The sequence below is a fragment of the Prionailurus viverrinus genome, chromosome A1 (genome assembly GCF_022837055.1).
Source record: "Prionailurus viverrinus isolate Anna chromosome A1, UM_Priviv_1.0, whole genome shotgun sequence".
Taxonomy (NCBI): Eukaryota; Metazoa; Chordata; class Mammalia; order Carnivora; family Felidae; genus Prionailurus; species Prionailurus viverrinus.
The window spans coordinates 23297636-23319923 of NC_062561.1; the positions used below are offsets into that span (position 1 = coordinate 23297636).

The window sequence follows — 22288 nt, forward strand, 5'->3', positions numbered from 1 at the left end:
TATTCGGGGCCTTTTGTGGTTCCATATGAATTTTAGGATGGCTTGTTCTAGTTTCGAGAAGAATGTTGGTGCAATTTTAATTGGGATTGCATTGAATGTGTAGATAGCTTTGGGTAGTATTGACATTTTGACAATATTTATTTTTCCAATCCATGAGCAGGGAATGTCTTTCCATTTCTTTAAATCTTCTTCAATTTCCTTCATAAGCTTTCTATATTTTTCAGCATACAGATCCTTTACATCTTTGGTTAGATTTATTCCTAGGTATTTTATGCTTCTTGGTGCAATTGTGAATGGGATCAGTTTCTTTATTTGTCTTTCTGTTGCTTCATTGTTAGTGTATAAGAATGCAACTGATTTCTGTGCATTGATTTTGTATCCTGCAACTTTGCTGAATTCATGGATAAGTTCTAGCAGACTTTTGGTGGAGTCTATCGGATTTTCCATGTATAATATCATGTCATCTGCAAAAAGCGAAAGCTTGACTTCATCTTTGCCAATTTTGATGCCTTTGATTTCCTTTTGTTGTCTGATTGCTGATGCTAGAACTTCCAGCACTAGGTTAAACAACAGCGGTGAGAGTGGGCATCCCTGTCGTGTTCCTGATCTCAGGGAAAAAGCTCTCAGTTTTTCCCCGTTGAGGATGATGTTAGCTGTGGGCTTTTCATAAATGGCTTTTATGATCTTTAAGTATGTTCCTTCTATCCCGACTTTCTCAAGGGTTTTTATTAAGAAAGGGTGCTGGATTTTGTCGAAGGCCTTTTCTGCATCGATTGACAGGATCATATGGTTCTTCTCTTTTTTTTTGTTAATGTGATGTATCACGTTGATTGATTTGCGAATGTTGAACCAGCCCTGCATCCCAGGAATGAATCCCACTTGATCATGGTGAATAATTCTTTTTATATGCCGTTGAATTCGATTTGCTAGTATCTTTTTTTTTTTTTTTAAATTTTTTTTTTTCAACGTTTATTTATTTTTGGGACAGAGAGAGACAGAGCATGAACAGGGGAGGGGCAGAGAGAGAAGGAGACACAGAATCGGAAACAGGCTCCAGGCTCTGAGCCATCAGCCCAGAGCCCAACGCGGGGCTTGAACTCACAGACCGCGAGATCGTGACCTGGCTGAAGTCGGACGCTTAACCGACTGTGCCACCCAGGCGCCCCTGATTTGCTAGTATCTTATTGAGAATTTTTGCATCCATATTCATCAGGGATATTGGCCTGTAGTTCTCTTTTTTTACTGGGTCTCTGTCTGGTTTAGGAATCAAAGTAATACTGGCTTCATAGAATGAGTCTGGAAGTTTTCCTTCCCTTTCTATTTCTTGGAATAGCTTGAGAAGGATAGGTATTATCTCTGCTTTAAACGTCTGGTAGAACTCCCCTGGGAAGCCATCTGGTCCTGGACTCTTATTTGTTGGGAGATTTTTGATAACCGATTCAATTTCTTCGCTGGTTATGGGTCTGTTCAAGCTTTCTATTTCCTCCTGATTGAGTTTTGGAAGTGTGTGGGTGTTCAGGAATTTGTCCATTTCTTCCAGGTTGTCCAACTTGTTGGCATATAATTTTTCATAGTATTCCCTGATAATTGTTTGTATCTCTGAGGGATTGGTTGTAATCATTCCATTTTCATTCATGATTTTATCTATTTGGGTCATCTCCCTTTTCTTTTTGAGAAGCCTGGCTAGAGGTTTGTCAATTTTGTTTATTTTTTCAAAAAACCAACTCTTGGTTTCGTTGATCTGCTCTACAGTTTTTTTAGATTCTATATTGTTTATTTCTGCTCTGATCTTTATTATTTCTCTTCTTCTGCTGGGTTTAGGCTGCCTTTGCTGTTCTGCTTCTATTTCCTTTAGGTGTGCTGTTAGATTTTGTATTTGGGATTTTTCTTGTTTCTTGAGATAGGCCTGGATTGCAATGTATTTTCCTCTCAGGACTGCCTTTGCTGCGTCCCAAAGCGTTTGGATTGTTGTATTTTCATTTTCGTTTGTTTCCATATATTTTTAAATTTCTTCTCTAATTGCCTGGTTGACCCACTCATTCGTTAGTAGGGTGTTCTTTAACCTCCATGCTTTTGGAGGTTTTCCAGACTTTTTTCTGTGGTTGATTTCAAGCTTCATAGCATTGTGGCCTGAAAGTATGCATGGTATAATTTCAATTCTTGTAAACTTATGAAGGGCTGTTTTGTGACCCAGTATATGATCTATCTTGGAGAATGTTCCATGTGCACTCGAGAAGAAAGTATATTCTGTTGCTTTGGGATGCAGAGTTCTAAATATATCTGTCAAGTCCATCTGATCCAATGTCTCATTCAGGGCCCTTGTTTCTTTATTGACCGTGTGTCTAGATGATCTATCCATTTCTGTAAGTGGGGTGTTAAAGTCCCCTGCAATTACCACATTCTTCTCAATAAGGTTGCTTATGTTTATGAGTAATTGTTTTATATATTTGGGGGCTCCGGTATTCGGTGCATAGACATTTATAATTGTTAGCTCTTCCTGATGGATAGACCCTGTAACTATTATATAATGTCCTTCTTCATCTCTTGTTACAGCCTTTAATTTAAAGTCTAGTTTGTCTGATGTAATTATGGCTACTCCAGCTTTCTTTTGGCTTCCCGTAGCATGATAAATAGTTCTCCATCCCCTCACTCTCAATCTAAAGGTGTCCTCAGGTCTAAAATGAGTCTCTTGTAGACAGCAAATAGATGGGTCTTGTTTTTTTATCCATTCTGATACCCTATGTCTTTTGGTTGGCGCATTTAATCCATTTACATTCAGTGTTATTATAGAAAGATACGGGTTTAGAGTCATTGTGATGTCTGTATGTTTTATGCTTGTAGTGATGCCTCTGGTACTTTGTCTCACAGGGTCCCCCTTAGGATCTCTTGTAGGGCTGGTTTAGTGGTGACAAATTCCTTCAGTTTTTGTTTGTTTGAGAAGACCTTTATCTCTCCTTCTATTCTAAATGACAGACTTGCTGGATAAAGGATTCTCGGCTGCATATTTTTTCTGTCTAGCACCCTGAAAATCTCGTGCCAATTCTTTCTGGCCTGCCAAGTTTCAAAAGAGAGATCAGTCACGAGTCTTATAGGTCTCCCTTTATATGTGAGGGCATGTTTACCCCTTGCTGCTTTCAGAATTTTCTCTTTATCCTTGTATTTTGCCAGTTTCACTATGATATGTCGTGCAGAAGATCGATTCAAGTTACGTCTGAAGGGAGTTCTCTGTGCCTCTTGGATTTCAATGCCTTTTTCCTTCCCCAGTTCAGGGAAGTTCTCAGCTATAATTTCTTCAAGTACCCCTTCAGCACCTTTCCCTCTCTCTTCCTCTTCTGGGATACCAATTATGCGTATATTATTTCTTTTTATTGTATCACTTAGTTCTCTAATTTTCCCCTCATAGTCCTGGATTTTTTTCTCTTTTTCTCAGCTTCCTCTTTTTCCATAACTTTATCTTCTAGTTCACCTAGTCTCTCCTCTGCCTCTTCAATCCGAGCCGTGGTGGTTTCCATTTTGTTTTGCATTTCATTTAAAGCGTTTTTCAGCTCCTCGTGACTGTTCCTTCGTCACTTGATCTCTGTAGTCCTCTATGCTGTTTTCAAGCCCAGCGATTAATTTTATGACTATTATTCTAAATTCACTTTCTGTTATATTATTTAAATCCTTTTTGATCAGTTCATTAGCTATTGTTATTTCCTGGAGATTCTTCTGAGGGGAATTCTTCCACTTGGTCATTTTGGATAGTCCCTGGTGTGGTGAGGACCTGCAGGGCACTTCCCCTGTGCTGTGGTGTATAACTGGAGTTGGTGGGCCGGGCCACAGTCAGACCTGATGTCTGCCCCCAGCCCACCGCTGGGGCCACAGTCAGACTGGTGTGTGCCTTCTCTTCCCCTCTCCTAGGGGCGGGATTCACTGTGGGGTGGCGTGGCCCGTCTGGGCTACTTGCACACTGCCAGGCTTGTGATGCTGGGGATCTGGCCTATTAGCTGGGGTGGGTAGGCAAGGTGCACAGGGGCAGGAGGGGCAGGCTTAGCTCGCTTCTCCTTAGGTGATCCACTTCAGGAGGGGCCCTGTGGCAGCGGGAGGGAGTCAGATCTGCTGCCAGAGGTTTGGCTCCGCAGAAGCACAGAGTTGGGTGTTTGCGCGGAGCGAGCAAGTTCCCTGGCTGGAACTGGTTCCCTTTGGGATTTTGGCTGGGGGATGGGCGGGGGAGATGGCGCTGTCGAGTGCCTTTGTTCCCTGCCAAACTGAGCTGTGTCGTCCGGGGGCTCAGCAGCTCTCCCTCCCTTTGTCCTCCAGCCTTCCCGCTTTCTGAGCAGAGCTGTTAACTTATGACCTCCCAGACGCTAAGTCGTGCTTGTTGTGGGAACACAGTCCGTCAGGCCCCTCCGCTTTTGCAAGCCAGACTCGGGGGCTCTGCTTGGTCGGCGAGCCACCCCTCCGCCCCGGCTCCCTCCCTCCAGTCCGTGGATCGTGCACCGCCTCGCCGCCCTTCCCACCCTCTTCCGTGGGCCTCTCGTCTGCGCTTGGCTCTGGCGACTCCGTTCTGCTAATCCTCTGGCGGTTTTCTGGGTTATTTAGGCAGGTGTAGGTGGAATCTAAGTGATCAGCAGGACGCGCGGTGAGCCCAGGGTCCTCCTACGCCGCCATCTTGACTAGAATCGCTAGTATTTTTTTTAAAGAAAATAATGTCAAATTGGCTTACCCAGTGCTCATCCCAACAAATGCCCTCCATAATGCCCATCACCCACTTCCCCCTCATTTCCTAGTATTCTATTGAGGATTTTTGCATCGATGTTCATCATAGATATTGGTCTGTAGTTCTCTTTGTCAGTGGTGTCTTTATCTGGTTTTGGGATCAGGGTAATGCTGGCTTCATAGAATTTAGAAGTTTTCTGTCCTCGTTTTTTGGAAAGTTTGAGAGGAATAGGTATTCTTTAAATGAATATTTAAATTCCTTAAACTCCTCTTTACATGTTTGGTAGAATTCACCTGTGAAACCATCTGGTCCTGGACTTTTGTTGTTAGGAGTTTTTTGATTACTGATTCAATTTCTTTGCTGGTTATAGGTCTGTTCAAATTTTCTGTTTCTTCCTATTTCAGTTTTGGTAGTTGATCTATTTCTAGGAATTTACCCATTTCTTCTAGGTTGTCCAATCTATTGGGATCCAGTTTTCATAATATCCTCTTATGATTATTTGTAGTTTTGTGGTGATGGCTGTTACTTCTCTTTCATTTGTGATTTTATTTATTTGGGTCCTTTCTTTTTTTCCTTTTGATGTCTGGCTAGAGATTTATCAATTTTATTAATTTTTTCAAAGAACCAACTCCTGGTTTCATTGATATGCTCTACTGTGTTTTTTTGTTTTTTAGTTTCTATATCAGTTTTTTCTCTGTTGTTTCCTTTGTTCTGCCAGCTTTATTAGGCTTCATAGGTTTTTCTTTCTCTAGCTCCTTTAGCTGTAAGGTTAGATTGTTTATTTGAGATTTTTCTTCTTGAGGTGTGCCTGTATTACTATAAACATCCCTCTTAGGTCCACTTTTACTGCATTGCAGAAGTTTTGGATGATTTTGTTTTCATTTTCATTTGTTTCCATGTGTTTTTGCTTCTTTGATTTACTCGTTGGCCCATTCATTGTTTAGTAACATGTTGTTTAACCTCCATGTATTTGTGTCTTTTCAGGAAATCTTCCTCATTCTTCTTAGAGCTGCTTGGTACTCTTGTGTGTATATACCACAGTTTTTGCAGCCAATCTCTTCGTTTGGATATTTAGGAAATTTCAAATATTTCACAGTTACAAAGTAATGCTGTAATGAATAATCTTTTGCACACATATTTTGGTGTTACTGGAGGTATGTCTTTAGGATACATTCCTACAAATGGGATTACTGGTTAAGGGTAACTGTATATGTAGTTTCTTAGATCTTGCCAAATGCCCCTCCACGGAGACTATGCCATTTTGCATTCCCATCAGCAAAGTATGGGAGTGCTTGTTTCCCTACAGTCTTGACAACAGAGTGTACTGCAACTTTGTGATTTTTTTGACAAATGCTATCTCAATAAAGTTTAAGTTTGCATTTTACTTATGAGTGAAGTTAAACATTTTTTTTCATGTGCTCAAAGTTCATTTTTATATCTATATTGTGAATTATTTGTTGTTTTGCTCATTTTATTTATAACTTTTGGTCATTTTCCCCTCAATTTTAAAGGTTTTTTTAAAAAAGGGAAATTGGCCCTTTATCTTTGAAATATGTTGCAAAAACTTATTCCTAGTTTTTCATGCCTTTTCACTTTGCTTATGGTATTTTTGACCATGTAAAAGTTCTAATTTTTTCTTTATGTAGTTAAATTTGTCAATCTTTTATTGCCTTTAAATTTTGAGTCATAATTAGAAAAGCCTTTTGTACTCCAAAGTTAATTTTCTCCTCATGCTCGTCTAGTGTCATATTTTGCATTTAGATCTCTGATCCATTTGTAGTTTAGGCTGTTCTATGGTAGGAGAAATGGATTTAATTTTTTTCCAAATGGTTATTCAGTTATCCTAACACCATTTACCTCAAATGGTGATCTTTGCTCTAATGCTTTGAGAGAGACTACTTTTATCATATGCTTGATTTATTTTTATGTAATTGTGTCTGTTTACAGTCTATTTATTTTTGATTTGTCTATTTGCATGCCAATAATACACTACTTTAATTATAGAAGCTCTGCAATATGTATTAATATCTGGTTGGGCTAGTCTTCAGAACTTTTCCACGTGTTTTCTTACCCATTCTTGTGTTCTTATTTTTCCTTGTGGATTTTAGGATTATCTTTTGTCAGACATTTAATGCTTGATTCTCTTTATTCCTGAAGGCATTCTAGGACTTCTTGTTAGAAGCTCTCTATCTCTAGGAATTTCCCTTCTAATGCCCCAAAAATAACCACAGCTATGAGAACCTACTGCTGATGGCATGTATCACAGCTCCCGTGTATGTTGGAGCATTAGAACTATAATTCTTAACCTTGGGTTAAACAGCAGAATCACCTGAAAAGCTTTTAAGAATCAGCAATGTCAGTGCCCTCCATTATATTAGAATTTCTGAGCATTTGTATTTCTAAAAAGCTTTCCAAGTGATTCTGATGTGCATCTGTGGTTGAAATCCATGGCTTCAGAAGTATATGGATACCTGTGTTTAACATTACAGGATATATGGGGAAAACAGAAAATTTCAGGTAATGGTCTGGGATTCAGGCAGAGAGCCAGATTGGTCCCAGAGGAGAGTGGAGGGGACTGAAAGTTGGTGGCAAGTGACAGAGTGGTGATATTTGGGAGGGAAAATTATAAGAGAAGATGGTAACTACCACAATGGCCCATGAATTCTCAGAGTGGATATAGAGCATAAACTTGGGGCTTTGTGGTTATACTTCTTGAAATCACTCAGGTACAGATGTTTTTCTTAGACTGTAATTATTCCCAGGAGTGTTAAAAGGTGGTTTTGAGTGTGTGTGGGGGAGAGGGCAAAGGTATTTACCCAAATGGTAACAAGAGAATTCACGTGATGGTACGCTAACCAGAATCTATCCTCATGATACAAGAGAAAACGTCTTTATCTCTAAGGGCTGTGGATGTGGTGAGAATACATGCCTCACGGTTCTCTTCTGGGAAATGTCCACAGCACACTAGGTTACCATCTGTCTTGGTCAATTTGGGCTGCTCTAACAAAAGTACCATAGACTGTATGGCTTACACAACAAACATTTATTTCTCAGAGCTCTGGAGGCTGGAAGTCCAACATCAGGGTGCTGGCAGATTGTGTCTGGTGAGGGCCCACTTTCTGGGTTAGTTCTTTCTGTATCTTCACATGGCAGAAGGGGCAGGCTCTGTGGTGCCTCTTGTATGAGGACGCTAATCCCATTCATGACCTCATTGCCTCTCAAAGGCCCCACCTCCCAATATCGTCATATTGGGGGTTAGGATGTCAGCACCTGAAATTTCAGGGGGTGGGTCGCAAACTTTCAGTCTGTGACATCATCAGTGCCAAGTACTCAGCAACCATCATGCCTTTGTAATTTTCATGCCCTGTGCTCGTGTGTCCTCAGTTATTCTTCTTGAAGCATAGTTCTCATCCTTCTACCTACGATTTGACCAACTGCAGCTGAAATATATTCAAACAGAAATAGAAAAAAGAATGAGAATGTTTTGAGATTTTTTAAAAATTGGAGACCATTTCCTGGAACATGCTTCTCACCATATATTCTCCCTGGATTGTGTCCGTCACATTGTCCTGAGGTTGATTACAAAACCCATCTGCCCAACTGCAACTTCCCTTCAGCAAATCCTCTGGGTGAGTGGGTGACTGGGCTGCCCCCGCCCCCACCTTTAATCAGAGGGTTAACATCAGAAATGGCATGGTGCTTTTTCTTCTTTTGGATGTTATCCAGTCTTTCGCATGATGTGTCACCTAATTAACACAACAAATGTAATTTTGTGACTTTCCCTTTTTTCATGGCTCATTATTCTTCCACTAGTGTAGGAAATTGCTGCCCACATTTTTCCCTCTTTCTCTGAGAGAATGCCCAATTTGAAAGACATTTTCTTTAGTTTACTCCTATAAAGGCCCTCTAGTGACCTTTCTGCTTGCCAGCAAAAGAACCATTTCCTGACCAGCATCAGCAATTGGTCCCTTTACAGTCGATTTAGTTTAAGGTCAGTGTTGGCCTATAACTACTTCAATAAGTGCAGCTTTAAAGGAAAATGGAAATAATGTATAAGACTGCGAATGAAAAGCATCTTTCAGAAAGCAGTTCATTTTCTGATGTGTTGAAAGCAATAGTAATGATGCGATGCGGTTTCTAAAGAAAGCTCATACCACGCTGGAAGCCATTGGTACATCCTACAACCATAAACTTCCTTCATATATTGTGCCACGTTGTCTAGTTCCCATTATGCAGTTTTGGGAACCATGGTAACAAGTTAGAGGAAGGTGTTCATGATGTGAAGGCACCTGGAAAAAGTATCTTGTTTAGAGTATTGCCCAAGTTTAGCTGGGCATAAAGAAGGTAAGGTTGGGCATGATGACCATTGTCCTGTCTTTGAAAGGGTATTTAAGAATGAAAGATAGGCTCATGTTGCTTTCTTTCAAAGCTTAATAAGATTATACTCAAGTACCAATGAGTGTAAATGTAAACGGGACAAATGATAGCAGGAACACCCCCTAAGTTAGTGAGTAGCTCATGTCAAAGTATTGAGAGGCCAGATGATCATTTGCAGACTTTTGTAAAGGAGTTTCCTCTGCTGGGAGGGTTGCTATGATTCTCATGTGAGGACATTGTATTTTTCATGTTGCTAAAGAGAACTTTTTCAGTTTTAAGTGGTTTAATTTAAAGACTTGAGTCCTTTCATATCATAAAATGTAGGGTAAAATTTTAGGTTGCAGATAAATTCTCAGATAACTGAGAAACAGTTATTCCATATAAGATGTTAATTGTATGTGGGTTATTGTTTATAACTTTTTATAAACAAAAGCCTACTCTAAATCTGAATACTCTACACAACCTTTGCTGATTTCCAGCACGCACTATAGATGGAGCACTTTCTCCAGCCTTCTTTATTCAGCCACAGGGAACGGGAGTTCTCTCAGATACCCACGGGGGCCCAGTCGGTTACTCACTGTGCTGGGAATCCTAAGCCATAATAGGTCAAACTGATAAGCTTCAAGAGACTGGCCTTTTCTTTTAACAAGACACTTTCACAAAGCCTTGACATAGTGATTAAAGTCAGTATCTGTTGTTTGTGTTTTGAAAATACCATCTTGATACTGATAACATGAAGTTTAAGGTGTTAAATCAGTCCTGGAAGGATGTATGTTTAAGATAGCCAGTATTTCCTCAAATAGTACATTGTTCTCTTTGCTCTGTGGGAAGAAAGGGAGGAACTTCCCACCTGCCTTCCCTGACAGCTAGAAAGTTCCCCTCCTGCCACAGTCCCATCAGCTTTTTGGCCTCTTTAGAACTTTCTTATTTATAGCTTCTCACTGATAAATGTCCACACTTAGTGCTCATCCTTAGCAAATACAAGCATCCTAAGGACACAGTTTGCTGCTGTCTGCTTCACAGGGAGGGATTAGCCCGGGTACCTGCAGCATGTTACCCTCTTGCCTTTCACTTTTTTGTGACAAGGTAACTTATATGCATTTTTTCAAAACAAATTTTCGAAAGCATGAGATAACCCAGTGAAATGCCATACATTAGCAAACTGCATAGGATAGGAAAATCTCCACTTGAGCAAAAACAATTCAGTATGTGCAAGGCACTCTCCTCCTATGATTGTTTTGATTTCAAAATAAAATTAGAAATAATCTACACTTGAGTGTGTCAGGCAGGGTAGGAGGTACTTGACATATTCTCTCTTCCCTGCTTAATTCTCTCAGTGACACCATGAGGTAGATAGTATTACCCTTACTTTGCAAATGAGAAAGCAGAGGCTGGCCCAGCATCAGCTGGTAGATAGTAGAGCTGGTCCTTTTAGCTCCAAAGCTGATGCTTTTCACCTGATGGCCAAAGGATTGCTTAAGTTAGGCCATGTGGTGGATACCCATCAAATTGTTGTCCACCATCTTTTTTTTCCACTGGTTTCTTCTTATCTCATCCATCTAACGTGATTACGGTAGCAGTTGCCATTTCTAGATGATCCTGACCCTCCCACATTTTCTTGGGTGGAGCATTTTACCCAAGCTGGTCAATCAGTCCTTTCCTTGAAATTTTAGTTTTGGGAGTAAGAGCGTGAGATGGGCTTCTTGTTGGGTGCATAAGCTGGAATGTATATATTCTGGGAGCAGGGTGGCCACATGTCACCTTCCAGCTAGAGGGGTAGAGGAGGCTTGTCTGTGGTGACTGGGAAGAAGAGAGCAGATGCACAGGGAAAACAGAGGGAGTGACGTGGAGAGACCTCCAGGTTCCTATAGGTCTCTAGGCTGCTGCTCCGTTCTGGGGGCCATGTTTCTATCTTTGACTTTTGTGAAACACCATGGGTCTTGTCTCTTTTCTTTTCTTTTCTTTTCTTTCTTTCTTTCTTTCTTTCTTTCTTTCTTTCTTTCTTTCTTTCTTTCTTTCCAAATTGGCTTACATACAACACCCTGTGCTTATCCCAACAGGTGCCCTCAATGTCTATCACCCTTTTCCCCCTCTCCTCCACTCCTTCATCTACCCTCAGTTTGTTTTCTGTATTTAAGAGTCTCTTGTGGTTTGCCTCCCTCCCTCTCTGCTTGTAACTATTTTTCCCCCCTTCCCTTCTCACCATGAGTCTTTCTGATGAACTCCTCTTTTCACTTAAACTGGTTCAGATTGGACTCCTTTACTATAGCCAAGAGCCCTATTAAATAACATAGGATTTATTTTTTTTTTAAATGTTTATTTTTGAGAGAGAGAGAGCACAAGCAGGGAAAGGGCAGAGAGAGGGAGACACAATCTGAAGCAGGCTCCAGGCTCTGAGCTATCAGCACAGAACCCAATATGGGGCCCGAACTGACAAACTGTGAGATCGTGAGCTGAGCTGAAGTCAGAAGTTTAACCAACTGAGCAACCCAGGTGTCCCAATAGCACAGTATTTATTGAAAAGACTCTGGGGCAGTCCACAAAAGGGAGGGAAAATTGGCAAAAGAAGTAAGGGAAAGCTAGGAGCAGGTGGCCCTTTGGCCTCGGCCATAGGAGCTTCTGGCTCTGGCTGAGTGACGTGCCTCCTTCTACTTCTGTGTGTCAGTACTGGAGCCTCATGTGCCCAAGGGAGAGACTGTGGTGGGACCCTGCTATCTGTCTATCCCTTTTCCAGAAGAAAGGGAGGATGAGTGCTGGCTGACAAAAGCAGAAGCCACTCTATCTGGACTTGATTTGTTCTCTTAAAGCATTCCTCGTTCTTTTGTTCTTTCCTTCAATCTTCTCTCTCTTTTTCTCTTTCTCTTTCCTTTCCTTTCTATCTTTCTTTCAATCTATCTGTCAATCTTTCTTTGATTCTTTCATCTATCCATAGGTATATCCATAAACATCTATCTATATGTTTATTTTTGAGAGTGAGAAAGAGAGGGTGTATGAGCGGGGGAGGGGCAGAGAGAGAGGGAGACAGAATCTGAAGCAGGTTCTGAGCTGTCCACACAGAGCCCAACGTGGGGCTCCAACCCAGGAATCCTTGAAATCATGACCTGAGCCAAAGTCTGACACTCAACTGACTAAGCCCCCCAGAGCATTCCTCATTTTAATGTGTTGGTTGCTTGGTTGGCTAGGGAAGGAGAGGAGTTTCTGTTTCTGAAGTTTTTAAATGTTTCTTTTTTTTTTTTTTAACGTTTATTTATTTTTGAGACAGAGCATGAACGGGGGAGGGTCAGAGAGAGGGAGACACAGAATCTGAAACAGGCTCCAGGCTCTGAGCTGTCAACACAGAGCCCGACGCGGGGCTCGAACTCACGGACCGCAAGATCGTGACCTGAGCCGAAGTCGGCCGCTCAACCGACGGAGCCACCCAGGCGCCCCTGTTTCTGAAGTTTTGATTAGTCTCTTACCAAGAAATGTGAAGACCTATGGCACCTGAACCTGGAAATCTTTCTTTGCCCCTCTTGACACCATTTTGTCCCTTCAGCCTGGGTGGATCTATTTTTGTGTCCTGACTTTGCCACTCAGTGCAGCACAACCCTGAGCAAGACATGTCTTCTGTAAAATGGAGATAACAACAGCACCTACCTTATGAAGTTGCTGCAATATTAAATGAGGTCATGTTTGTAAAAATGCCTGGTCTAGAGCCTGGCACTTAGAGAGTGCCTAACAGATGGTAGTGATTATCATTATTTGTTTGCAAATATTTCAGTTGTACCCTCTGAATCCTGAACTATCTTGAATGCTGAGCACTGAAGCCTGAGGGCTCCAACCTGAGCACCTCTAATTGAAATCTTTTATTTCTCACCAATTTAAGACTGAAGTCCTGAGTCTCAAAAGCCTGTGCCTTAAAATTTTTTTAGTGATATAATATATAGGGGCGTCCGGGTGGCTCAGTTGGTTAAACGTCTAACTCTTGGTTTCAGCTCAGGTCATGGTCTCATGATTCATGAGATCAAGGCCCACATTGGGCTCTTACCAGACAGTGTGGAGCCTGCTTGGGATTCTCTCTCTCTCCCTCTCTCTCTGCCCCTCCCCTGCTCTTGCAAAATAATTAAACTTAAATATATATACATATAAAGTACACAAATTATTTGAATTTTTACCTAAGTATATACTCATGTAATCACTATTAGGGTAACTATCTAGGACATTCACAGCATTCCAGAAAGTTCATGTATGTTCCCACCCAGTTAATATCCACCCACTCCCCCAGAAATAACCCCTTTTCTGACCTCTTTCACCACAAATTTGTGTTACCTGTTCTTGAACTTCATATAAATGGAATCAAGACAGTATGTACGTTTGGTATCTAGCTTCTTTTCACTCAACATTATTCTATATTGTTGAATATAAAAGTGGTTTATTCTTGCTGTGTAATACACGAATATGCCATAGTTAATGCATTGTATTGTTGACGTACATTTGGATTGACTCCAGGAGTCTTCTGGAGGAGAATTGCACACATTTTTCGTGGGTATGATACTTTGCAGTAGAATTGCTAGTTCATGAGACAATCCTATGTTTAACTTTAGTAGATTTGGTCTAACTTTTTCCCTGAACCTCATTTGAACCTTGAACTTTAAGCTTTTGCCTTGGAGAGCCTCAGAACCCTCAGCTTCCCCGTGATACTTTTTTTCCCCTTTTATTTATATTCAAGTTAGTTAGCATACAGTGTAGTCTTGGCTTCAGGAATAGAACCAAGTTATTCTGATGAATGCATAAAGAAAATGTATGTACACACACACACACACACACACACACAAAATGGACTACTACTCAGTGATGCAAAAGAATGAAATTTTGCCATTTGCAACAACATGGATGGAACTGAAGGGTGTTAGGCTAAGTGAAATAAGTCAGAGAAGTCTGCTACCATATGATTTCACTCATATGTGGAATTTGAGAATCCCCATGATACTTCTGAAGCCAGAGGTTCAGGAAAAGCTAGGAAGGGAAGCAACTGGGTGCTAAATGGAGCCTTGCTGGAAGGTCTCTGGGGAACTTACAAGGATTTTAGGAGCTACAGTCTCCACTGACATCCATCAAAGGTCAGGCTGGGTGAAGTAAGCACTCCCCATATGATGTGAGAAAGCCAAGGCCCAGAGAAGTGACCTGTCTTCTCCAGGACAGGCCAGAAAGAGCTCCAATGGCTTAATTCCAATCTCAGCAAGGGAGGTTATCAGTGAGACTTGGTACGATTCTGGATGGGCATAAAGGGAAGTACCCAGTTCCAGCAGGGAGTCCTGAGAGCTTCTCTCTGAGATTGAGAAGTCAGGGTCCTGCTCAAGTGGTTTTTCCTTGCTTTAGAGGCTCCAACAGCTATTTGTTGCTGTCACCCACACCATGGGCTTCTTATCAGTACTTCTTTACAAACCATGCTTTGATTCTGATGGTGATATCTCTGGCAAACTTGAGAATGGACATTGGTTCAGAGACTTTGCTTTTCATGGTTATTGTAATTTTTTTAAATGTTTATTTATTTTAGAGAGGGAGGGAGAGAGAGAGAGAGAGATTGAGAGACCAAGTGTGAGCTGAGGAGGGGCAGAGAGAGAGGGAGACACAGAATGTGAAGCAGGCTCCAGGCTCCGAGCTGTCAGCACAGAACCCAATGCAGGGGTCCAACCCACGAACCATGAGGTCATGACCTGAGTGGAAGTTGAATGCTTAACTGGCTGAGCCACCCAGGCGCCCTGTAATTTCTTTTTGAACAAGATATTTTAGCTTTTTTCACTGTACATCTTTATTTTCCCAGCTGTTTGCATTTGCCAAACAGAAGCTTTACAAAGTTTATAAATCTCAGAATTTATAATGGCTAACTAACACATTAAAAAATGAATTTGGTTTCATAAGCCAAGCTGATACAACACAATTTCTCAGATAAATTAATTTCCCAGTTTTGTCATTGTCTCAGTAATTTGTGCCCTAAATTATTTAGCTATTTATATCAATTTCCTTTGGGCCATTACCAAAACAGCAAAGGATATCTAGTTTATTTCTCTTCTTCTAGGAAAAGGCACATATAATTTTTTTCCAGACAAATGAATATCAAGACACACTTAAAATCTTATTCTGTAACTCATTCAGAATCAAACTTTGCATTTTTCTTTGCCATATCATTTTATTTTATTTTAGAGAGAATGCAGGGGTGCCTGGGTGGCTCAGTCGCTTAAGCGTCTGACTTTGGCTCAGGTCATGATCTTGTGGTTTGTGAGTTCAAGCCCCACTTTGGGCTCTGTGCTGACAGCTCAGAGCCTGGAGCCTGCTTCGGTTTCTGTATCTCCCCCTCTCTCTGCCTCTCTGCTGCTTATGCTCTGTCTCTTTCTGTCTTTCTATAATAATTTAATAATAAATAAACATTAAAAAAAGTGTGCATGCATGAGCAAGGGAGAGGGGCAGACGGAGAGAGGAAGGATCTTATGGGAGGGAGGATCTTAAAAAGGCTGAGCCTGGTGGGGGTGAATGGGAATAGTGCTCCATCCCAGGACCCTGGGATCATGACCTGAGCCGAAATCAAGAGTCAGACGTGACTGAGTCACCCAGGCGCCCCTGCTATATCATTAAAAAAAAAATGTATTCTTGGGGCGCCTGGGTGGCGCAGTCGGTTAAGCATCCGACTTCAGCCAGGTCACGATCTGGAGGTCCGTGAGTTCGAGCCCCGCGTCAGGCTCTGGGCTGATGGCTCGGAGCCTGGAGCCTGTTTCTGATTCTGTGTCTCCCTCTCTCTCTGCCCCTCCCCCGTTCATGCTCTGTCTCTCTCTGTCCCAGAAATAAATAAACGTTGAAAAAAAAAAATGTATTCTCAGGGGTGCCTGGGTGGCTCAGTCGGTTGAGTGTCTGACTTAGGCTCAGGTCGTGATCTCGTGATTTGTGAGTTCGAGTCCCACTTTGGGTTCTGTGCTGACAGCTCAGAGCCTGGAGCCTGTTTCAGATTCTGTGTCTCCCCCTCTCTCTGCCTCTCTGCTGCTTATGCTCTGTCATATCCTCAATAATAAATAAACATTAAAAAAAGTGTTCATGCATGAGCAAGGGAGAGGGGCAGAGGGAGAGAGGAAGGATCTTAAGGGAGGGAGGATCTTAAACAGGCTGAGCCTAGTGAGCGGGGGAGGGGTGGCGCTCCATCCCAGAACCCTGGGATCATGACCTGAGCCGAAATCAAGAGTCAGATGTGACTGAGTCACCCAGTCACCCAGGTGCCCCTGCTATATCATTTAAAAAATGTATTTTCAGGGGTGCCTTGGTGGCTCAGTCAGTTGAGTGTCTGACTTCGGCTCAGGTCGTGATCTCATGGTTCATAAGTTTCAGCCCTGCATCCGACTCTGTGTTGACAGCTCAGAACCTGGAGCCTGCTTTGGATTATGTGTCTCTCTCTCCCCCACTCACACTCTGTCTCTCTCTCAAAAATAATACTTAAAAAAGTATTTTAAATATTGTTCTGGAGAGTTTTGTTCACATATATCATAGAATGCCTGGGTTCAAATCTTGTATTTGCCATTTTCTCACTCTATAACTTGGCAGGTCTCCCAATGGGTTTTGCCATCTGTGAAAGTCAGGAAGGCCTACTTAGTGCAAGGTGCTGTTGTGTTGATGTCACAAGTAAGGAGTTTTGCCAGGGTGTATGGCCCATGTTCATTAAATGGCAGTAATTATTTTTGATATTCACAAAGTATATGTATATTAAATTGAATAATTTTAGAAAGAAAATTGTGTGATTTATATATTACCACTTATGTTAATTCAGGGTTTATTCAACACTGACAAATACTCGGTGTAGGGAATAAGCTTAGGAACTCCCTGAGCTTGCATCCATGAGTTAACAAGGTATACAGGAATAGGAAGCCTCAGGATGAAAGCATCCAAGACTAGGTAAGCAAGATTAGGTATTCGGGGTGGAAGCACCCCCCAATTCAGTACAATAACAGAAATGTGCTTTCACAGGAAGGAAGGACCAAAATAGGTAAACAGGTAAACAGGGCCCCTGACCACAGCGGGGGAAGTTGCTCAGAGCGGAGCTAATTAGCAAAAGAAAGATGCCTTGTTGACCCTGAGGTAGCATGCTCTGTCTGGTCCCTTAAGCTAGCTAAGATAAACAGACTTGGAGCCTCATGCCTGGCGTAAACAACCATCTGCCCAGCACCAGGACTTTGTTTTGTATTGACCAAAACCCCAGACACCATGTATCTTCAAAACCCCCTTCCACTCAGACCCATGAGTGAATGTTCACGGTTTCATTGTCTCTTTGTGCACGTCCATCATGCTTGTAAGCCTTCTGATCCTAACAAAAATGGAGTAAGGACACTTACTCGGGGCTCTTGTCTCCTCCCAGACATTAGCCTCTCGCATTTTAACCCTGCATCCACTCTCTTACCGGACAAGAGAGAACTCTAGACCCAGAGTCCATGACAACCCAGGACCTACTCTGTGTTGGGAGCTGTCTTAGGCAAGCAACAGAAACCTCCTCTGGCTAGTCGAATTAGGAAGGACATTCATGAGGAAGTCCTGGATAACTCAGGAGTCTCCAGAAGGGCCAGCAGCCTCTGAGGACTGCCCCCACCAAGTCAGCCTGCAAAGCTTGTCCTGCAGAGACCCTGGTTCCCTTGCTCTCACGTGCAGATGTCACTGCTGGTGCTGTGGTGTCCAGTGGCTGTCGCAGCTGTGTGCATTGGCTGCCACTGTGTGCCATCTGCCTGGATTTCATGGTCCCTGCCTCTGCATTGCTAGCTGGCGTGCCACATCAGTAGAACCCTGCTCGTAAGTCCTTGCCCAACCCCAGCCGGTGCTGGGAAAGCGAGGAGCTGGCATGTTCAAATTCGTAGGGGCAAGTGGGTTTACCTCTTGCGTATGTGAGCTACAGCTGTCCTCATAAAGCTCACAGACCAGGTGCCTTCCACAACAGATGCTTACTGCCTCATGCTTCTGGGGGCTGGAGGTCCCAGGTCAAGGGCTTCCCTCTGAAGGCAGGAGGGGAGGATTGTTCCGGCCCTGTCCAGCTTCTGGTGGGTCCTCCATCTGAGGTAGCAGCCTCCAAACTTCACCTGGCACCATGTGTGTGTGTGTCAAATTCCCCTTTTTATACAGACAGCAGTCACATTGGATGGGGGGGGGGGGTCTGATCTACTCAGGTATGGCCTCATCTTGACTAATCACATCTACAACAACCCTATCTCCAAATAAGACCACATTCTGAGGTACTGGGGGTTAATACCTCAACATTAGGGGAGACACAGCTCAGCTCATAACACCTCTTAAGGTAGAAGACTCCTCCAACACAGAAAGGGCAGCCAAAAAAGAATGAAAAATACCTACTATAGATTCGGAAAATAGTATTTCCAATCTGTGACACTTTAATAACTTACTATTGATAAAAATCATGATCTTATGAGGGCTGAAGGTTGTTTTTTTTTAAAATTAAAGAAAATTTTTAATGTTTATTTATTTTTGAGAGAGGGAGAGAGAGAGAGTGAAGGGGGAAGGGGCAGAGGGTGAGGGAGACACAGAATCCGAAGCAGGCTCCAGGCTCTGAGCTGTCAGCACAGAGCCCAATGTGGGGCTCAAACCCACAAACCATGAGATTATGACCTGAGCCTCAGTCAGACACTCAGCCTACTGAGCCACCCAGGTGCCCCTGAAGATTGTTTTCTATGAACGCTAACCAGAATGATTGAAGAAACTAAAGCCATGACAACACTTGGGGCTGATCTGATCTGATCAGAGATTGATCTGATACTTGCTTTCTTCTAGTGATTAAAAACAGAGGTCCAGAGAAGTTAGGTGACTTGTCCAGGGTCACACAACAAAGATGGACCTAGACCCCAGAGACTCTCTGAGTCCAGGGCTCTTCCTTTCAGGACACACGGTGTCTGTTATATGTTCCTTTAACAATCAGGTTTCTTTCAGGCCCAAACACCAGCTTCACATTTATGCAGATCTCAGACCTTGTTTCTGATTCTCTAAGATAATTGTCCACAGAGCATCCCAATGTCCATTTGCTGCTGACAAGCCCAGTTTCAGGCAGATGAACCCTTCCTGCCTTGGTCTGCAGGCCATCGACGGTGAGAGCTACGGTTTGGCCTAGGGTTGCTGAGTGCTCTGAATACTTAGCCCGAGGTCCTGGCCTGGGCTGTGGGGCAAGGATGGAGTCTGCACAGCCAGGTCCTGGAAGCAACTGCCAGCTTTTCTTGAGAAAGGAGAGAAGACCTGGAAGGATAGCAGCTGGCCTTCTCTGATGGGGAAGGGTATAAATAAAGAGAGAATTTCAAAAGGAATATTTAGAGGGGCGCCTGGGTGGCGCAGTCGGTTAAGCGTCCGACTTCAGCCAGGTCACGATCTCGCGGTCCATGAGTTCGAGCCCCGCGTCGGGCTCTGGGCTGATGGCTCAGAGCCTGGAGCCTGTTTCCGATTCTGTGTCTCCCTCTCTCTCTGCCCCTCCCCCGTTCATGCTCTGTCTCTCTCTGTCCCAAAAATAAATAAACGTTGAAAAAAAAAATTTTACAAAAGGAATATTTAGAAATAAAAACCTTTATGTTCTGCTCTCTGGCAAGCACCAGGCTCCAGGAATTGAGCTAAAGATCTTTGTCACTTGAAAAGCGAGAGCTCTGGGCTCTCTTGAGGAGGGCCACCTTCCTGTGATCCTGGCAGGGCTTAGGTCCCCAGTGGGTGCACTAGGAACCTTCAGGGCAATGTGTGGAACTTTGCTTTTTAAGATGCTGAGATAGAATATTTGGCCTCTGTGTTCTCATTCAAATGCTGTTGATGACTTAGAGGTTTGTGATAATAGAATGGCTTCTAAAGATCTTCATCTCTGATAGGATATTAATTATAAAAATAAAACAACCTCCAGATCTTTCTTTCCTTCTTGCCATTTTCCAGGCCTCTTTGCCTCTCTCTGTTGCGTCATATTTTTATCCAAAGAAAGAGCTCAGATGTGAGATTTCTTTTTTTTTTTCCACGCTTTTCTGGGCATAGCTGAGAAAATGATGTACATGCTTTCATACTGTTCTTTTCCATTCAGGAGATGCCTGCCTTAGTGATTACAAATGCCAGAAAGTCTTCTCCATCCCTTTCCTGCCTGAATTGTCTTCTCCCTTTGAGAGCAGGAGTCCCTCCTGGGGAGCCATCTCGGCTTCTCCTCTGTAGCAATGGCTAATCTAAGTCTGTGGATTTCTATACTTTGCTTTCTTTTCCTGCTTTCTTGTGGCTGATCAGCACCTCCAGGAGAGACTGGGCTAGCCCCAGGCGAGGAGAATCCATCAGTTGTTGGAGGCGGAGGTCACATATGGAGAGAGGAGAGATTTAGGGGTTTTGGCTGGTGTTAGATTTTTGATTGACCTTTCTCCATCTCCTCTCAATCCCAAGACCTTGGAGAATTATGTGTGTACTGCTATTGCCTCTTATAGTGGCTGGCATCCAGCCAGAGCTTGTTATATTGAGTTGCATCTTATTAGTCATGGCACAGAGCCCCAGGCGAACTGGCTGAGTGTCAAAAGAACCAGAGGCTGTTTTAGTTGAGGAAGTCCTCTTCCTGGACAATTTAACCTTTTAGCAGTTGGTCTGTTACCAGATGCATTAGTTTGCTAGGGCTGTCATAGGAAAATATCACAGGCTGGTGGCTTAAATGACAGAAATTTATTTTCTCCTAGTTCTGGACACTCAAAGTCCAAGATCAAGGTGGTGTCAGGTTTGGGTTCTTCCAGGGCCTCTCTCTTGGGCTCACAGGTGGCAGCCCTCTTACTTTTTCCTCCCGTGGCCTTTTCTCTGTGAGTCTCTGTGCTCCTGTATCTCTTTGTCCAAGTTTCCTCTTCTTAAAAGGATACCAGTCAGACTGGATTAGGACCCACCCATATGACTCGTTCAACCTTAATTATCTCTTTCAAGGCTCTGCTTCCAAATGCAGCCATGGTTTGAGGTGCTAAGAGTTAGGGCTTCAGCATACCAATTTTGGGGGACACAATTTAGCCCATAACACCATGTTTACCATACCTGGAATGGATCCTAAGTCAAGGAGTCCGAGACTCTTAGGACTGGAATGGACTTCAGATACCTGGTCTTTCCGCTCACTTTATAGATGAGGACGCGAATTCAAGATGCAGAATTGGAAAATCTGGATTAGAAAAAAATTGAGGATCCTGAACTCCTTCCCACACAACCCTACCTCTTTTGGGTCCGGTGCAGGCTGAAGTTATGGGCCCTACCTGCCGCTGTGGGGACAGAGGACAGTCAGAAACCTGCTCAGAGCAATGCCATGCCGCAGAGGCAGGAGGGCAATGGTGTCCAACTCTTTTGTTCATACAGATGCTTCTCTGGGCTCCAATGGAGCCTCCTCCAGCCCCCAGCCTTCTGTCACTGCTGATGTGCTACCCCCAGCCAGCCAGCCAACCAGCCCAATCTCCTTTTAGAGCTCTCCCAGGGAAACAGAGAGGGCAAGTTGTCTTCAGTCACCCTCCTCCCCCAAGCACCTCGATCTTTATCTTTTTCTTTTTCCAACACCTCCTGCTTTCCTCCTGGTTCCTTCCTTTGCAGCCCCTCTTCCTGTGGTGTCCTTTCCAGGCCTGCTCTCTGGGCCCTTTCGAAGCATCTTTCCTGCTATTCCTCCCTCCACCACAGGCCGCCTGTCCCTGCTTGAAATTCCGGCTCTTCAGAGGTTCCCCCATCTGTTGCTCCCTCCATGGGGCTCCCACCGCCTCCTATAGGAGGCCCTTCCCACTCTGCGCTGTGGTTGTAGGCGGACACATCTTCTCCCTCAAGACTGAAAGCAACCGAAGCAGCCCAAGTGCAGGGGCGGCATCCCCTTTTCCTGTGTACCCTCAGAGTTTGGTGCAGTGTCTGCAACAGAGGAGCCATTCACTAAGTGCTTGTGGAAGGACTGAAGTCCCTACTTTCCTGGCCACTGCTCAGCACGATGGCAGCTTGACTTGGGCTCCTGATCCACTTGCTGTCAGTCTACGGAGGCGAGGCCATCGATTATTTGTCATACCTGTCTATGCGGCAAAGCGCCCTGGATCTTCACTTGGTTTCCTCATTCAGGCATCACTGCAAACATTTAGGCGCTTACTACGTGTCAGGCATTGGGCGGTGAACAAAACCTGCTTCCCGTTCTCAAGAAGCTCAACGGGGACACTGAAGAGCTGGACAGTTTCCCTCTTCCATTTGACATCTTAGATCTGG

The 22288-nt window shown here is 43.4% G+C and overlaps 1 long non-coding RNA gene across 1 annotated transcript in view; it reads right to left on the minus strand.

Moving 5' to 3' along the window:
- Window positions 1-7868: 7868 nt before the first annotated feature.
- The window catches only part of LOC125172958 (uncharacterized), a 57817-nt gene continuing 43397 nt past the window's right edge, over window positions 7869-22288 (minus strand). Inside the window, exon 3 of the long non-coding RNA XR_007154877.1 lies at window positions 7869-8139. This is a non-coding gene — a long non-coding RNA (uncharacterized LOC125172958). The remainder of the gene's footprint in view (window positions 8140-22288) is intronic.